We start from the raw sequence: 19,883 nt of genomic DNA on the forward strand, positions 1-19,883 counted from the left end.
GAAGCGTCGTTCTGATTCCAAACAGCTCGCCGCGCAGCTTCTCCTCTGGCAACCGCCTGCAGCTCTGGTGCAGTCTCTCCGAATCCAAGTGGCCACGCTCCTCTCCTCCTCCTCAGGGCAGGCCCCAGTGTCCTGAGTCCACACAGTTCTCCCCGCCACTCCTCCCCCGGGCAGCCGCCGGAGCCCCAGTGGCTGCTCCGAGTCCCAGCGCTGTGCCCAACGGCCTCCTCTACGGCGCTCCAGCGGGGGGAGGGGCGTCTCGCCAGCAGTTCTACTTCACAAAGTTTCCTGCGTTCCGGGACCCCCGTCCCATCCGGGATGCCCCCCCAGGGGGTGAGAGTCACCCGGCTACTTTGAGTTGGTCCCAAGTGTCTCAATATCTCCTCTCTTGAATCCTGAGTTCTGGAGCAACACGTAATGCAGCCACCCTCTAGGCCGCCATCTTGAAAAACCCCCCATAATTCATTAAGAAAAAAATTGATACATCAGTGTTTAAAATGTCTTTCTGAACAATCAACATTATGAGACAGATCCCACACAGAGAAGATATTTGCAAACATATGAAACATAATACTCCACGTGTGTGTGTGTGTGTGTGTGTGTATATATATATAATATGTATACATTTGTCATATAGATGAATATGACAAGGCAAAAGTCTTACAAGTAGATTGGGTAAAATACATGAAAAGATAATTTACAAAATAGAAACACAATTATGAAAAGATCCTCAGGCTTGATAATCAATCATTAAGGAAATCTAAATCAAAGTAAGGAGAATTTATTTTTATGCCCATCAGATTAGACAAAAATCTGACAAAGTGTTTCTCAGTATTTTACAGTAAAAATGATAGTACTCATACATATGTGTAACCCCAGCAATGTCAATAGAGGATTAGGCACCCATGGAAATTTCTTTCACCTATGCGGAGATATATATGTGGACATCCATACAGCTTGTGTAATATGGCAAAAATTATAAATATCTGATAGGGTAATAGAGAAATTATATTATCATCAATTATATAATGAAATGCTACATAGTAGGTAAAGTAAACAAACCAGTAAAATATGTTTTGTTGACAATCTAAACCATCAAGTTGAGTGATTAAAAAGCAAGTTGAAGAATATGTACAGGACAAATGCATTTATGAGGTAAAAGAATACACAAGGCAATGGTATATACTGTTTGTAAGTATATGCATATGTAAAATGACCTAGAAGGATATAAAGCAAATAACAATTGCCTTTGGAGTGAAGGAGGGAAATGGGATGGGGAGGAGTAATCAATGTGGTTTTATATTCATCTAAATTATATTCATGGCTATTTGTATGAAACAAAGTGACAAACAATAAACGTTTGTTAATTCTGAAAAGTGGTAGTACATGAATGATGATAGGATGTAAATGTGTGTGTACCTGCATTTTAAAGATATTTTAAAAATTTACTTAAAAATATGTAATGGGTGCCAGAGTTTTCAGGGGAGAGAAGGTGTTGTTGAGTGAATAATGCAGGTTTCAAAAGAAGAGCGACTTGCTCAATCCTGTTATGCTGCTGGATTACCCTGGAACTTCTTTCATAACAAAATACAAATGTTGATTTGGGAGGTTGATCCCTCAAACCCAGTGGCACAGTAACAAGGTCTCATATTTTAGCATCATACTGTAATTTTCTAGATTACCAGAAAGCACCGTCTGGCTACGACAAAAGGACAGGGCATAACTAGTAATTTTAATTGGCAATGCTCAGATTTTGATACTCCCCATTAGCTTCTATGTGGATACTGTTCCAGACAATTTATAAATTCTCAGAATTAAAAGCAAAACCCCAGAGTTTAAGACATTGTCATTGAGGATTTGAAGACCAGGGCATCATTGCAGTGGGTGTGTATGGAGTGGCCACCGCCCAGCAGTGGGAAGACATTTGAACCATAGCCAGTCCTGCTGTCCAACATTTAACTTTCCTAGCGTTCTGGAACTGTTTGACTTTCCCTTTGTATGGGTACTGGGTCTTTGTTCAGACAATCAGTCAACCTTAATTGATTCCTCCCTCATGGTTTGTTAAATAACATATAGGGGAGTGGGTATAAAAGAAATAGAAATAGAAGCCACTCAAGTACCTACATGGATATCTACATTAAAAATCCCTTCATCAAGAGGGTTAAGAAAAGATTTTTGGTCAGGTATGCATTTTCTCTTAGGCTATCACAGTTCATAAATCAATAAATAAAATTCCTGTGGAACAGGGATTTGATGATCTAATTTTGGGCTTAGACTATGTAATTTTTTTCTTCCTTTTTAATTAAATTTCCTCAATAGAGATCTTCTGGTATATGGGGTGACTTTTGCCTGAATATCCCTCCATTTTATAAATTTCCCACCAAAGCCAGCTGTGAAATATTTCCAATGTCTCCATTTTCTTCTTGTCAACTTCTCTTTTTTTCTGGAAGGAATGCCATTTCCACAATGACATGTAAATGCTGCTCGGGCTTGTGTGATCCATTGCTCAGAAAACCTTTCTAAGCCTTAATAACATTTCTCTTCTGTTTGCTGTTGTGGTGTGTGGTGCTGACACACTTAGAAAGTTTGTGGTCTTTCCCAGCACCTGCTTTTTTTCAAATATGAAATTGAATTTTTCACGGTTGAACTCTAACATTTCTCTCCTAACTGAGTGAAGTTTCACACACATTTGAAATATTTCTGAGGCTGGGCATATGTTCTTGTTTATCCAACACAAAGCTGAGGCCTCTTTGAACTTTCATCTCCTGATAATGTGCCTCGTATTTTAACATCATAACACTCTAAGATTGGAACTGTTTGGAGGCTTTTGTGCTTTCCAAAGGATTTTCTCCTTTATCTCTCCTCGGTCTTCTCCTCCCTCATTTTAAACAGCTGTCTACAGACTGCAACAGAAGAATTATTTTGTGGTCAGTGCCAATGAACCTTTGATATGTACTCTCTATTTTCTCAGCAGAGAATTTTCTAAGCATCTTTATCTTACACATATTTAAAAGGTCACATGACCTCCTTATGAGTCAGAAACTCTGTCTATGCCAGATGGCTTTGCTCTCTGACTTGAACCCCTTCATTTTTCTCAGATGTATTTTCAGGCCTTCTTTCCATTCTGTTACTGACTGGTGTTGCTTTTCATAGGTCATGTGAGGCTAGTGTTACCCCAGCCTCAACTCCATTAGGAACAGGAATGAGGTGGGTACAGGTTAAATATCCTAAAATATTAAAACTCATCTGGAATCTCAGTCAGGTTTGACTTTTTGTCTTTTGTGGTGTTTTTATTTTTTTTTTCTTATCTGGCTCAGAGAAACCTGAAAATGACTTTTCGTTGGCTCTTTAACACCTTCTTCGCACACCACAAGAATTTTATCCGGGATGCATTTGGCCCCCTATCTGTCATGAAACCTTGGTGAGATATTTCTCTGGAGTTCCTCCAAAGCTGAAGAAGCCCACATGGCATCCTTTTACACCTCTAGGAAGAAAGGAGGTATTCAAACTATATCATTTGCTGGCTGTTTTCTTGGTTGGCTCCAAAATACCAGCTTTACTAGAGTGTTAGCACCTTATGCTAAGAAAATATTACCTTCTCAGTTCCTCTTTTTAGATAGACTTTGATCTGCATTCTTCTCTTTATGTCTTCTTCTTGCAAAAGAGCATAAAACTCTTTGTTTTAAGAGTTCCAAGAGAATGAATAAGATGATAAAGTGTTTTAAGATATAGTAAAAGCAAAACTTTAGCATTGTTGTCCAAAAGATCAGGACCTCTAGTTCTAACAAAATTTACAATTACAGTGCCTCCTGTGAGGTGATTTTCTGTTATGTTGTCTGCACCGACAATTATCATTAAATTCTTTCTAAAAAGAGCAATCTATAAATCCAAGATAGTTTAATAATCATTTACTCAAGTGATTGGGCAAACATGAAATTCTTAGCAATTCTTATTCCTTATCTGTATTTTTCCCCATAGTTTTATTGAGAATAAAATTGAAGTACAATAACATGTTTGAAGTATGTGATTTGATCAGTTTTGACATGTATGTACCAATACAATGAATATAAAAAGCATATCCCTTACTTTTTTAAAAAATTGAAATCATGCAGACAGTATTTCCTGCATGATTTAGTATATTGAAATCGATCACTTTAAGATATATAGAACCTCTCCCAACCCACATCAACTATTTCAAAATTAAATGGCACACTTATAAATACCTCTGAGGTCAAGGAAGAAAGCACATGAAAAGTAAATAAAAAGTGCTTTGAACTAAGATAATAAAAGCTTAAAATATCAGGATCTTGGGGATGAAATGTACTCAGATGAATATAACTTGAAGTACTTATATCAAAAAGAAGCTAGGATAACAATCATATTATTTTCAAATTAAGTAGTAGGAAGGAAAAAAACAAGAGTAGGAGCAGAAATATATGAAATAGAGAAGAAATAATACAACTAAAATTTGATAAAAATTAAACAAGTCTAATCAAGAAAAAAGCAAGAACATGAGCATTAATTTCAATGGAAAGGGAGTTACCAAACTAATCCTATAGATGCTAAAGGTAATGTTACAATTGTATGCCAATATATTTTATAGCTTACATATCATGGTCTACAATAGAGAAGGATCTATGTGCTGCTGAGAAGAAAGTGTATTCAGTCATTGATGGATGAAATATTCTAGAAATGTCTGTTAAGTCTAAATTATTGATTGTATTATTTAGTTTCTTTGTTTAGTTTTTGTTTAGAAGATCTATCCAGCAGTAAGAGAGGTGTGTTTTAAGTCACCCAGTATTACTGTGTTGTGGTCTATTTGATTCTTGAATTTGAGAAGTGTTTGTTTGATGTACATAGATGCTTCTTTGTTTAGGGCATAAGTATTTATGATTATTATGTCTTATTGATGTATAATTTCCTTAAGCAGTATGAAATATCCTTCTTTGTCCCTTCTGATTAACTTTGGCTTGAAGTCCACCTTATTTGATATGAGAATGGAAACTCCTGCTTGTTTACTCAATCCATACAAGTGATATGTTTTTTTACATCCTTTCACCTTCAGTCTGTGGATGTCTTTGCCTATGAGGTGAATCTCTTGGAGACAGCATTTTGTTGGATCTTGCTTTTTAATCCAATCTGCCAGTCTATGTCTTTTGATTGATGAGTTTAAGCCATTAATGTTCAAGGTTATTATTGAGATATTATTTGTGTTCCCAGTGATTTTTGGCTTATTTCTAGTTTTTAATTTGAAGTAGTTTCTCCTTTGATTGATTGTTCCTTTAGTGTAGTTCCTCCCTTCACTGGTTTTCACTTTTTTTTTTTTTTTTCATTTCATCTTCATGGAATATTTTGCTGAGAATATTCTGAAGTGCAAGCTTTCTGGTTGCAAATTATTTTAATTTGTATTTATCATGGAAGGCTTTTATTTCATCTTTAAATCTGAAGCTTAATTTTGCTGGGTTAGGATTCTTGGTTGGCATTCATTTTCTTTCAGAGCTTGGTATATATTATTCCAGCACCTCCTAGCTTTGAGGATCTGGATTGAAAAATCAGCTGAGTTCTGTATGGGTTTTCCCCTGTATGTAATCTGATATTTTTCTCTTGCAGCCTTTAAAATGCTATTCATATTCTGTATGTTAGGCATTTTCATTACAATGTGCCTTGATGTGAATCTGTTGCATTTTGCACATTTGGGGTCCTGTAAGCCTCTTGTACTTGATTTTCCATTTCATTCTTTAGGTTTGGGAAATTTTCTGATATTTCATTGAAAAGATTGTTCATTCCTTTAGTTTGTATCTTCATGCCTTCATCTATCCCAATAAATCTTAAATTTGGTCTTTTCATATTATCCCGTAATTCTTGGAAGTTCTGTTCATGGTTTCTTAATATCTTCTCTCCATGGTCCTCTTTATTTTTAAGATTATATATTTTGTCTTCATTGCCTGAGGTTCTGTCTTCCAGGTGGTCTAGTCTGTTGGTAATGCTTTCTATTGAATTTTTAATTTGGTTTATTGTTTCCTTCATTTCAAGGATTTCTGTTTATTTTTTTTCAGAATCTCTATCTATTGAACTAATCTTCACTACCTGTATTTGCCCTCTTACATCATCCTTTACTTCATAGATCAGTATAACTATGTCATTCTAAACTCCTTCTCTAACATTTTTTTCCATTGTGGTCTCAATGATTTCTGTTATTGGAGTATCTTTGTGGCTTGGGGCGATTTGTTCCCTTGCTTTTTCCTGCTGTTTGTGTGTCTGCCCATTTAACAGTATGGCTCTGAGGCAGTAAAGTTTCTACCCTGTGAATTTATATTGTCCCTGAAAGTTTCCAGTACCTCACTGTTTAATGGGGGAGACAAATAATAACAATCAATGCAAACAATTTAGAGCATTAAACCAAATAGTTCCTGCTGCGATGTCTACAATGTTAATTATCACAGGAAACAGAAATTATATGATCAATTATTGCCTATAATGAAAACAGCAAATTTCCAAAAGGGTTTACATTTTCAAATGGTGGACAGGGAGAGAACAGAAGTAATATAGGATGTGATGATTATGAGGGAGGAGGGGAGGAGACAGAAGAAAAAGTGTTAAGGAAGAGTGAAAAGAGAATAGTAGAGATTGGCTGTTAGCAGAAGAGAGAGCCAAGGGAAAGTGGAGAAAAAAATATGTACATAGCAAAAATTTTTAAAAAATCAAAAACAAAAATTAAATAATTAAAAAAACTAAAATATACGAATCAAATGTCCTAGTTCACAAAAAAACTAACCCATATAAAATAACTGTCTTCAAAAATGCTAGAGATTTGAAGAAAAAAATAGGAGACTGTATAAATCTCCATGTACCATTAAGTCACAGTGAAAAATAATTAAAAAAAAAAAAAGAAAAGAAATGAAAAAAATCTTGATGAAAATTAAATAATTCTTTCCATTGGAGTTCAAAGTATTCTCAGCTTCTCTTCTCAGCAGTTTTAGGTGGGGTCTTCTAGAGTGTGATGCTCCTCCCTTTGGATTCTTGGAATGGGAGAGGTAGTCCCGTAGGTGGAGTTCCTGGAGGCAGGGTTTAGGCTTAAGTGGACTCCAGGTACTTTGCTGAATGCTAATTGGTCTGGAGATTTTAAATCAGTGCACCTCCAGCACCCAGTATTTGCTGATCCACATTGGAGGACTTTACCCCAGGGATCTCCTTTGGGTTCCACTCATGTGGTAACCCAATTCTTAGTCCCCTGTGTCTCCTGTAGACCCCACGTTTCCTGGTTTCGGGTTCAGTCTCCAAACAATTTCTCCCACCTCTGCTCATCTGAGTTCCTGATCAGATCTGTCTCTCCCAGCTGGTACTGCAAGCAGTGGGATTGGAGTGGGAGGGGTAGAGCTGGGTGGGTTTCCAAGACCAGTTGTCCCCTATGTAAACCTCACTCCATGTTTGGTTTTCTCCTGGTCACTTAAGTACACTCTATGTCATGCAGCATGTGTTTACTGGGCCTATTTTTCAGGCTAAACTCAGGTTTGCAGGAATGAGCCCCCTCAGTTGTCAGCCCCTCACACAGCAGCTGCAAAATGGTTCCTTCCTTTGTCCTCCACACACCGCCTAGAGATGACTGCTTCTTTCCCCACACAGGAATATTGTGCAGTGTGTTTTTCAGGTTTGCTGGGCAATGTCCTTGATCTCTAAATGCTCCATACCCAGGTATGCCCCAGACCTCCCCCAAATGCGGGTTCCTTTAATTACCTTATCCCTCCACTATGCTCATGGTTGGAATCTCTGGCTGGAGCTTCTGGCCTGGCTGTGGTAGCAGCTGTGCCACTTGGGATTTCTTCCTTATTTTATTATATCCAAACTCCTGAGGCCTGATCTGCTTTGAATGTCCAGTTTTAAATCCCAGTAAAGTTCCCCTGCTTTTTTTCTTCACTCACCTTGCCAAGAAGCTGCCTGTCTGTTTTCTTGGTTTCTCTCCATGGAGCAGCCAGTAACACAACCTCCTCTATTCTACCATCTTTTGTCTCCATCTATATTTAAACTTGTATATGCCTTTTGTCCATGATTTTGCTTGTAGAAAAGAGACTAGCAATTTACTTAATGTAGACATTACTAACAAAATAATTGGGCCTCCTGGAATCTACTTTGAGGTCTTAAATTCATTACTGAACAGTCTACAATGGTGTCATTAATTGGATCACTGGACAAGGCTTCTTAAAAATCTGAATAAGAAAGATGATATAGTCAACACTATAGACTACATGTTTTACAAACATCAGAAAATTATTTCTCATAGTTCTGGACACTAGGAAGTACAAGATTCAGTGTGTGGTAAGGACCTGCTTTCTGGCTTATGAATGGACATCATTTCACTGTATCCTTACCTAGCAAAAGAGGCAGGGGAGGTTTCTCAGGTCTCTTTTATAAATGAATTAATCCTTTCACAGAGATGTACCCTCAAAACCTAATCACCTCCAAAAGGCTCCACCTAATATTATCTTTGGGGGCAGGATTTCAACATATGTATTTGGTAAAAACATAAATGTTCAGACCATAGGACCAAGAGATCTCATGAAGCAGAAAAATCTAGTAATAGGGAAATTTTGTCTATAATTTGGTCAAGTTAATAAAAATGTTCCTAATAGTGATATCAACTTATAACTTAGAAAACCTACACAAAAAATATCAGATGTGTGGTTGGTGGTTATAGTAGGTAGGACAATCTATTTACTTTCTTCAGTTTTCAATATATTCAAGATTTTTCATAATTTTCAGCACAATGAATTGTGTTTAAAATCAATAATTTTAGCAATACTTACTGAAAATGGATCAAGGTTTCCATTCCATTTTCCTGGGCTATCACTGGTTATCTTTCTTCTGATTTTTCTCTAATTCATTCATCATAACTTTGTCCTGTACATATTCATTTAATGATTAAGCATCCCTGAAAAGCCTAAAAATTTTTAGACTAAATAGTGTCTTAAATATCTGCCATGCTCAAAGGCCCTGAATAGATATTTCCTAAAAGAAGACATATGAATGGCTATACATATGTGAACAAATACCCAACATCACTAAGCATCAAGGAAATGCAAAAATCACAGTGAAATAAATTTCACACAAGTAACATTGACTATTATTATAAAAATGAAAGATAACAAATGTTGGTGAGGATACAGAAAAATGGAACCCTTGTATGCTGTTGATAAAAGTTGGTGCAACCACTAGGGAAAACAATATAGAAGTTCCTGAAAAAATAAAAAATAGACCTATTATATGATTCAGAAATCTCATCAGTGATTATATATGCAAAAGATATGAAATCAGTATATCAAAGAGATAAGTGCATTCTGTGTTTACTGCACCATTATTTACAGTAGCCAATGCAGAATTAACAACTTAAGTGCCCATCAGTGGATGGATGGATGGAGAAAAAATTGTATTTGTGTTAGTTTTTCATCATTGTGATCAAAATACTTGATAAAAACAACTTTGAGGAGGAAAAGTTTATTTAGACTCACAGTTTGAGAAGTTCAGACCATGGTTGTGGACTCCATTTCTTTGGGCCCAAGGTTAGGCAGAATGTCATGGTGGAAGGGCATGAAGGAGAGGAGCTGCTTAACTCATGGAAGCCAGGAAGAAGAGAGAGGGAGTGAGGAGCCAGGGACAAAATATAATTCCCCAGGTATACCCTCAGTGACCTACTTTCTCAAGTCATGCCCTTACATGTTACCCAGTAACTTACATGTTGCCCTTATTGTTACCCAGTAATCCACTTAAAGTATTAAATCCATCAAATGTATTAATCCATTAGTTAGGTTACCTCTTATAATCTTATCATTTTACCTTTGAATATCATACATTGCCTAATGAGCTCTCATAGTGGGACACCTCATATCTAAACCATAACCATATATATATATATATATATAACCATATATATGTGTGTATGTGTATATGTATACATACATATATACACACAAAGTGGAATATTATTTAATCTTTAAAAAGAAGGAAATCCTCTTCATGACAACATGAAAGGAAGACATTTTGTTACGTGAAACAAGCCAGGCACACACACAAAAAAAATACCACATGATCACACTGATATGTAGAAGGTACAACAGTCTAAATCAGACTTTTAAAAGCCAGAGAATATTAGGCTTGGTGGTGCACACCTGTAATCCCAGTGGCTCAGGAGTCTGAGGCAAGAGGATCGCAAGTTCAAAGGCAGCCTCATCAATGGGGAGGCATTAAGCAACTCATTGAGACCCTATCTCTAAATAAATATAAAAAATAGGGCTGGAGATGTGGCTTAGCGATTGAGTGCCCCTGAGTTCAATCCCTTGTACCCACCTAAAAAAAATCCAGAGAGTAAAAGGTTGATTACCAGAAGCTGAGGATAGGGGATAGTTGGGGAAGTGTAAATCAGAGGACACAAAATTTTAGTTAGATAAGAGGCATAAATAAGTTCAAGGGATCTACATCACATCACAGTGACTACTGTAAATAATATATGTATGGTATACTTGAAATCATTAAGAGAGTAGATTTTAAGTGTTCTCATCACACACACACACACACACACACACACCATACGTGTGTGAGATAATCCATGTTACTTAGCTTAATTTAATTCTACTCAATGTATACCCATATCAAAATATCATGTTGTATGCCACAAGTCTATACAATTTTGTCAATTAAAATAAATAAATATATGACAATCTAATTGCACGTAAAAGCATTTACCTTTTTCTGTATAACCTGTGCATCACTGGAAGCGTCAAAAGGTTTTTCATTATGATAAAATAACTGTGCTGACCATGTGTCCCATCCAGCAATGCATAAAACTAAGAGGTGATTGAAAAAGTTCATTAATTCAAATAATCTTGGAAAAAGTTACTTGAAAAAGAAATATATAAAATCTGAGAAGGGAATTACAATTAGGAATCGAAGAATGAAATAGTCCTGTGACAGTATGACTAGTGATGAATGTGGGATTCAGTTAAACATATATTAGTTAAAAAAAATCATTGGACTTGTAATTAGAGTACACAGCATAAATATCAAAGTATTTTTAAGAGAAAGTACTAGTGTTCAAAATAATAGTTTAGTATTAAGTGAAAGTACACATTCATATTATATTGATAAAGATGAAGGGCAGTGGAAGGAGGGAATGTAAAAAGATTTTTGGTAATTCCTATGTCTTAAAAATGATTCAAAAAGGGAGATTTCTGCTTATTTTTAGTTTTACTATTATTTTTTTCAAGTTATTTACTATAGACCATTTAACAAACCACTTCTGTTCACTGATGTGATTTTTCTCATTATATACTTTTTGTTTTCCATTCTGAGATGAACCACTCATATACTTATTTCTGATATTTCTTGGACATATTTGGAAAAATGAAATTCTTTGCTTTGGGAGTAGGGCACTGGTTGCTGGAGATGGAACCCAGGGCTTTGTGCATTCTAAGCATGTGCTTCTGTTACTCAACTATGTGCCCCAAGCCCCTGCAAAATAAAATTCTAACTTTCAATCAAGATTCAATGATAAAAACCAAAATTTACCTTGTAATATCTTTCTCCAAGGATCTTGTATTAAAGCTGCTAATTATAGATGAAATGGTTAAATGTATTAATGAATCAAGAAGGAAAGGAGCTAGTACAACCACAAGATGGGACCCTAAGTTATATTCCATGTATGTACACTATGTCAAAATACACTGTACTGTCATGCATATCTAAACAGAACAAATAAAATTTAAAAAAGAAAAAAAAAAGAAGGAAAGGAACTAATTGATGAATCAAGGATGACTGTATATTTTGGGTTGTATGATATTATTGAGTCTCCAATAACATGTAGAAAACAAAATCTCACTAGAGTAAAAGTTGTTAAACCAGAGAAGGAGAAAGAGGACTTACTAATCACTGATGACAGATTCAGTCAGGGTATATGTGGGAGGAGAGGGTAAAGAATGACAAGGAATGGGTCACCAGCTGCCTTTATTCCCATCCGAGAACCAGCCTGTCTTCTAGAGATTATTCTAATTTCCCTAGATTCAGTGTATGTGCTTTAAATTATTCAGTTTTCTCTCGTCCATATCACAGAAATGGTAAACGGGTACTGAGCTGGAAGATAAGCTATGTGAGCTACTTTTGAGCCATTATTACTAATGACAGGAAGGCAATGAATGCAACCTAGAAAAGTACAAAATGAGCATAATGGAAAGCATTGATTTGCCTCTTGCTAAAGCAGAAACTTTGTTGGGGATTGAAAGAACATGAGAAAAATCCTTGGAGGGAAAAAACACAAGTTTCAAGAATTGGCTAGCAATTCTACATGCATATTGCCCTTTTATTTTTAAAGAGACAAAAAAGGAGAAACTGATTTTCAAAATACTTTTCAAGTATTTGAGACAATTAGATTCTCAGTAAAACTCATGTAAAAACTGACCTTTACTTATATGTATTAGGAATGACAAAATGATTTAAGATGGAGTGCTTAGAGATGAGTTGAGAAATATAATTCATTTATTTTAGTTTATCTAATCACACTTTTGAGATATTTTGAAACACTAGTGTAGGTAAAGTAAAAGTGAAAATCTTTATTACTTGTTGAAAAGCTATTAAATGTTTTTAAAAGACTATTCCAGACTATTTGAGAATTTCTAGCAATGTATTACTAGTCAAAAATATGGAAAAAACACACAAGTTAGCTCCAATATACTGACTGATTGATTAATGTGGTATTTTTTTCTTGCCATTGACAATGATGTTGAGGGACAGTCTCTACCCTCACAAACCAGCAAACAACAAGAAAAATATCCTCTAAAAGTAAAAAATCTACCACAAAAGGAAATTATCCAAAATAATGGAATTATTTTAGGGGGTTGAGTTATGAGTGATCTTTTATATCCTTTATTTTCTCAGTTTTCTACAAGTTGACTGTTAGCCTTAAAATCTCAAAAAAAACAAAGGGCAAATGATCTCACTGATAAGCAGATGATGATACACAATGGGGAGTGGGAGGGAGGCAAGAATGGAGGAAGGAGGGACTGTATAGAGGGAAAAGAGGGGAGGGTTGGGAGGAAAAAATAGCAGAATGGATCAAACACCATTACCCTATGTAAATGTATGATTACGCAAACGGTATGCCTCTACTTCATGTACAGAGAAACAAGTTGTACCCCATTTGTTTATAATAAAAAAGGACAAAAACATTTAAATTAAAAAATGTTTATCATATAAAGAAAAATTAAAGGATTTTTATCTAAAAAAAAAAAAAAAAAAATAGGAGTTCCTGCTGTGACGGGTCTCCCTGATGCTTCTGATTGTCCTCCGCCCAGAGGGCTGTGTGCGGGCGGTCAGTCGGTCCTACCTATCCCGGTCTGACCTTGTTGGGGAGTGTCCCCTTCCTTTGTCGCTGGTTGAGAAGAGCAGGGGGCTTAAGACCCCGACATCTGGTGCCCAACATGGGGCCCCTCAAGGCTGATTCGCAGCCAAAGTGAAGAGGCAGCTTCGAAACCGAAAGTACCAGCAGATCGGGCCAAGCGAGTTCCGAGGTAAGGCATCCCTGAAGAGATGGGGCAAACACACACCACACGTGGTGACCCTGCGCTCTCAGCTCTGAGACTCATGCTGAAGAGTAGGGGCCTTGAGTGGTCTGATACACAGGCGGAAAAAGCCTGGGACACCTTTACTCGGGTGGACCTTTGGCTTCCCGCCACTAATCTTTTTGACTGGTCCACATGGGATCCTGTAGAACAATTTGTTAGGAAGAGGGAAATCAATTTAGGGGAGGGTCCCCCATTGGGAGTCTGCTCTACATTATCCGCCCTTAAGGCCTGTTTCTCTCCAGGACCTCCCAAAGGGGGCTCCAAGTTTCCCCCCAAAGAGCCGCAGCCTCTGGATGGTGGGAAGTCTTCCTGGTGGCCATTTTATGATACTGGGCGAAAACTCACTGACTCTAACCTCCCCCCTCCCTGTATGGCCTTCCCGGTAAATGCTAAAATGTTAGTTTGGGAAGGAATGACTACCTATCTTCAAGTCTCTTCTTTCTTGAGCTTCTATGCTCTTCCTGCAAACTTGAACGCCTCCTTCTTCTCCCCCTCTTGATCCCTCCTCCTCCAACTTCGACTCAGCTGTTTCTGCTTCCATTCCCCAGCCCACCTAGTCCTCCTGCCACGAGGTCCCACATCCGCCGGTGTGGAGGGAGTAACCAGCCCAACCATCAGTGGCATGTCCTAGTAAGGAGTATGATATAGAAGCCCCATTCCCCACAACTAGTGGGAGTACAAACCTGAATTGATTACTAACCAGGAATAAGGGTTAAAATGCCCTAGGCATCAAGATTCTGCTAGAACATTTTAGCCCCTTTCAGATCCAGATCTCAGTCAAGGCTTACATTGAAATGTAAATAGAGAAAGCCTGAAGGCTCAGTAGGAGACCTGTCTCAAACCCAAGGAAGAAAAAAAAGGTAAAAAGAGTCTTACCTAAACTCCAGCCAAAGTAAATTTTATGGTGCTTTACTAAAGTAATTAATGGCCATATCATTTTTCCAGGACTCTTGTTTTCTTTTGAATTCTACATTTTTTTTGAGCTCATAACTTTTTTGATCATTTCTATTTTTTTATTCAACTAGAGTTTTTGAACATCTGTTACATTGCAACGGAGATTCACCTATAAAGTTACAAGGCCTTTGATTTTGTGTTATTTGTATGTCATGCTGTCTGATGTCATGTTTGTCTGTATCAAAATTGAGCGCTCCTAAAATTAAAATTTAAAAATGGATCCAAATATTTTTAATTCACGTGATTTAAAAAGGTTCAATTTAAATTGGGTAAACTAATAGAAGTAAAATGTCTTTAAAATTAACTCACAAATCTCTAAGTGGTCAAACTAATAAAATGTTGATGTTTATAAAATGTCTAACATCAATTTTTCTAGGACTTTTATTCCACAGGAAAGAGACGGCAAATACTGTTGGTACACTTGTCTGATATCTTGGGTTTTTTTTTACAATAAGATAAGTGAATTAGAGTTTACATGTATGGGATTACTCAAATGTGTTTGTAGAGAAAATTGCTTTGTAAACTAGAAACAAGGTTACTAAGAGTTATGTCCTAACAGGTACAATTCTATATACAAAGGGTTCCAAAGGTTTCAGCTGTGTTTCAATTAGAGTGCTATGAATAACAAAATATTTAATCTTATTAAAGGAGTAATTTATATAAATCAAGAAATTTCTTAAGAGTTTCAGAATGTGAACAAAAAGGTCAACATATAGGAAGGAAAAAATGGGGGTTCTACATATGGAAATATATTTGGTGAAGAACAAAATGTTTCTGGGTGAGAAAGTGCTTGTGTGATGAAATACATGAGGGTCTATGTAAGTGCTAAGAAAGTCTGTGAAGGGAAAGTTTCAACAAGTTTGCATGTAACTAAGTTGGTTGTATGTATGTGACACAGTTGGAGCTATTTAAGGTTTTTCCTAAGGTGAGATACTAATGTTCTGATATAAACCAAAGTTTAATCTATATAGTAAGATGAGAAGGATTTCTTAGAAACGCTGATTTGCTCTTGGCTTTGTGTCTATTAAGTTTTATTCTTTAGAACACTTAGTCTTAAAAATTGGGGTTTGTGCAATGATGGTTAAACAACTCTTAGAGTATTGGACTACATTAGAGTCTAAATTTTTCTTTAAAAACTAAATTTGGTAAGATAAAAGTGTCACAGTAATTGTGAAATGGTCACTCTTTGTATATTAAATGTGTTCATGTTTTCCAGGTATACAAGTTTTTAAAGCAGGGAATTTATCAAGCTGCTATTCTTCAGATTAAACTTGTCTGTAATGGTAATTATAAAGAGTAAATTTTATTGGGGATTTATTTCTGTCATTTAATGTTCTATTATAGGACCTGTTATCAATAAGGTATATGTAAAATTTGTTACTTTTTACACTGAGAAAATTTTAAGTGTAAATGTATTTCTAAATGTTAGAGCCTGATTTGTTTAAAGGTTAATATTGTGAAACAGGAAAACATTTTGCCACTTCTGCCACACAAAATGAAAGTTAAAAGCTCTCTCAGCCTTTCTTTAATTCATGTTTTAGATATAATGTTAAGTTGTGTTAACTAATGTTCATATAGACTCAGGAGTCAATATATGTAAACTTCTTAAAATGACATTTAAGAAAGAGTGTAAAGCGCAGTAGCAAAAATGGGACAACAGTGATTGAGATTGGGGTCTCTGACCTCATGACTTTGGACAGTGGACTTCCTTGAGAGCCACACAGAGCTCCTAACATTGCACTTTGCAGCTCTACCATCTTAGATCTACAGACTCAACTTGATTCCTTGGCCACTGTCGTCCTGTAAAATCTTCGTGGTTTGGATCTGCTAATGGCGAAGGAAGGAGGGCTTTGCCTGTTCCTTGGTGAAGAGTGCTGTTTCTACACCAACTGCTCTGGCATTGTACAAGATAAAATCAAAAACCTACAAGAAGATCTGGAACGTTGTAGGAGCAAGCTCCACTCTAATTTCATCTGGACTGTGTTATACGGGTGGCTCCCCTACCTCCTCCCGCTTATGGGCCCACTAATCACCATTATCCTTGTGTTCACCTTTGGGCCATGCATAATCAATAAGTTTATCCATTTACTGAAAAGCCAGGCTAAGTCTGTGCAGCTCATGGTGGTCCAACAGCATTATGCCGCCCTTTATGATGATGATTGGGAGCCCTATAGGATCATGGATCACTCATATCAGGACACTGGGGTCTAAGTGTCTCTCCCTTAAGCCCTGCTCCTCCTGAAGTGCTAAGGTGGTAGTCAATGATGGGTAAGAGCCTTAGAGGAGGACAACCTATGACAGGCACACCTTCGAGTAAGGCGGGCCCCCAAACTGCTAGGGTGATGTTCCATGACAGGTAAGACCCTCCCAGGCAACCTAAGACAGACACACCCTTAATATAAAACAAAAAAGGGGAATATGTTGGGATTAATGACACATTAACTAACTCAGGCTGACTCCTTACTCCCTGGCAAGTGAGCTAGATCAAGGCCTCAAAGGCGGTTTCAAAGGTTCATGATGATAAATCGGACCACCGTCAGGGATTGGTTAACAACAGTTCCGTGAACGTGATCAGCTCGTGCTTGCCATATAGTCCTATGGTACTCTCACCTGCGTGAACCCCCCCCCATGCCTTCCTGACCTTTAAGCTGATTGGTTCCCACCTAGCCTCCACCCTACATAAAAGCTGAGTGACTTCCTCAATAAATGAGTTCCTGCTGTGAAAAAAAAAAAAAAATACCCTGGAGAACCAATGATTGGGAGCACTGTGGTAAGGGCTTTATAAACATTGTCTCATTAATCCAATGATTAATAACAGCACTTATTTTATACTTACAGAAAGTAAGGCTTAAAAAGATTAAAAATTTTACTTCTGGCACTTATCATAGAGTAATTTGAAACATGGTTGGTTTTACTTTGAAAGCTCAGTCACTGAAATATTAGCAAATCACAGAAAAACTTTTAAACCTGTATCATTCCCTCGGAATGATAGACTATGTTAAAAGATAAAGTAAAATAAAAGTTAAAAGGCATTTAACTTTGTATTTTTTTAAAGAAATATAGAAATTCTTCATTTTCTTTCAGTCAACTCAGTTTCCAATTGTTCTGCTTCCCATTGGGCTATTGGGGAACATATCTATCATTCTTGAAGTTCTTTCACCCCAAGATTGCACTAGGGATCCAATATTATAAATAAGTTTAAAGGCATTTGGGAGGTCCTGTGAACATTGATAATCTGATAACATTGATAATCCACTGGTTGTTACTGAAATGTCCTTTGAGCTGCACAGTCCATTCAAATCTGGGTAACTCTATAGTTTTTAAGTCATGTTTCAAGATGATCTAAGGATATCTCTAGAGAACCTGGGAAAATTGTGGTCATTCCTTTTTGGAGTTTGGGAATCTCCTTGGAGAGAATACTGAGTAGGTAACTTGTATCCCCAAATAACTGTAAAATACAGAAACCCTGTTAGTGTTATATAAGATTACCATTCCCCCCCCATCCTTGCTAACTCTATGAGAGGTAAGGTTTAACTTGTTCAAGATTCATCCCCTGTAACTTGGCTTCAGCTGGACTCCTGCAAGACTCCTTGGAAACTGGCTATATGAGCTATGTTTAGGGCAACCAATATTTGTCAGTCTTCAATCCTGGACCTCAGCTCCTTTCTCCATTATGCCAGTTGGGAGACCACTGCTTCCTCAATCATGAAGGAGGACCAGGTAAGTTCTTTGCTAACTTGCCACAACATGCAGCTATAAGTTTAATGCATAGATCGTACCTACCTGCTCCTAAGAAAGGGGCTGGCATTCTTCCTCACCGTGCACACAAACAGCTTAAGGCTATAGCTAAGATTCTGCATGTCTTGTTGTTATTGCATACTGGCTTTTAATCCTCCCCAAGGGAAGGGTTGGCATTTCCTTTAATCCTAAAAGATCATAGCCTTGAAGATCTGAGTCCCTTTCTAAGACACAGGAGTTAGGCTCTACTAGATCACTGAATGGCGCCCCAGAGAACCAGCTCTACCTTTCTGAATATTCTTGAGGAGATGCTACTTAAGCAATCCTAGCATGTGTGATATGTGGCCACTTGAACTGCACATTTTGACATTATTGAATTAAATTTTTGTTTTGCTAACTCGATGAAATGATTCACTTTATCCTTTTTATTATCCATTCCCTTGGCTATTAGCATACAGTACATCTTTCCACATTATTTATTGGTCATTTTTGTTTTCTTCTCTGTGAAGCTCCTGGTCATAGTCTTTCCATTTTTCTTATCAGTTTTTAAAAGAAGTAACCTTCTGCCTCAAATGTACTGCAAACCTTTTCCCTATTGTTTCTCTTCTAACTTTACTTATGGTATGTATAAAAAACCTGCATTTCTACTTCTGACTTTCACCCAAACTTTATCATCTATTCATACTTTTTCTAAAAAAATTAAAATGACCTTATTTGTTATTTTTAGATTTTTTTTTAAACTAGATTTGAACTGAGGGAAGAGGTTGTCAGAAAAGACAGCCTCTATCTCTTAGAAATCTGTTCCTAGCATTTCTCTTTATTTCATTATTTTGGTCAAAAGTTTTGTATATTCTGCAATCTCTTATTTTTTTAAGCAGGCTGTTTTTTCAGAGCAGTATGCTGATGTTGTGTTGCAAAACACATGGAATAATAGGATGCTGAATCTTAGGCAGTTTGTTCCTGACTCTCTGGCCACATTTGTTTAGGGACTGTCTGGCAACACATGGGTAGATACCATCTTTAGAAAGATTTGAAAATTTTGCAGACTCTGCTAGGTCTTTTGGGTCCCAGGTGATGAGAAATAGTGTTATTAGTCCAAGAATATCCTTCTTTCCCTTTTTTAGATTAACCAATTTAAAACTACTCCAGTTGGCATCCACTGAGCAACCCCGAACAGATATGCATTTTCTTTTTTAGTTCTCCTTGGTATGTTACAGGAACACTCCTTACTTAAAAGCAGGTGAACACAGCCATGGGTCTAGTCATTCTGCTTCCTGGGAAACCTTGTTTGTAGTTGCCATCACTGATTTGACCACATAACCTTTCCACTCTTCACTCAGAGCATTCATAGCAACTTCTGTGGCCATCTGCTTCTCATAGAAGGTATGTTTTTGTTCATCATTGATGTCAGCATGTTTCTGGTAGCTAGTAGCTGAGGAGAAGACATTTATTTTTATCCTGAAGCAATGCTTTACTAAGGATCAGACATTTTTACTTACTTGCATATACAAAGTGAACACATCTTACCTTTCATGAACTTTCTTCCTAATTTTCCTGTCTTCTTGCAGTGATCCCAGAGTATTACTA

General features: G+C 36.9%; 1 long non-coding RNA gene across 1 annotated transcript; it reads left to right on the plus strand.

Moving 5' to 3' along the window:
• The first annotated feature begins 13,426 nt into the window (after positions 1–13,426).
• On the plus strand, positions 13,427–16,523 carry LOC306651737. The gene is made up of 3 exons (XR_013761196.1): positions 13,427–13,550; positions 13,847–13,986; positions 15,775–16,523. It is a non-coding gene; the product is annotated as an uncharacterized lncRNA (long non-coding RNA).
• Positions 16,524–19,883: the final 3,360 nt, after the last annotated feature.

The sequence above is a fragment of the Sciurus vulgaris genome (genome assembly GCF_902686455.1).
Source record: "Sciurus vulgaris genome assembly, chromosome: 2".
NCBI lineage: Eukaryota > Metazoa > Chordata > Mammalia > Rodentia > Sciuridae > Sciurus > Sciurus vulgaris.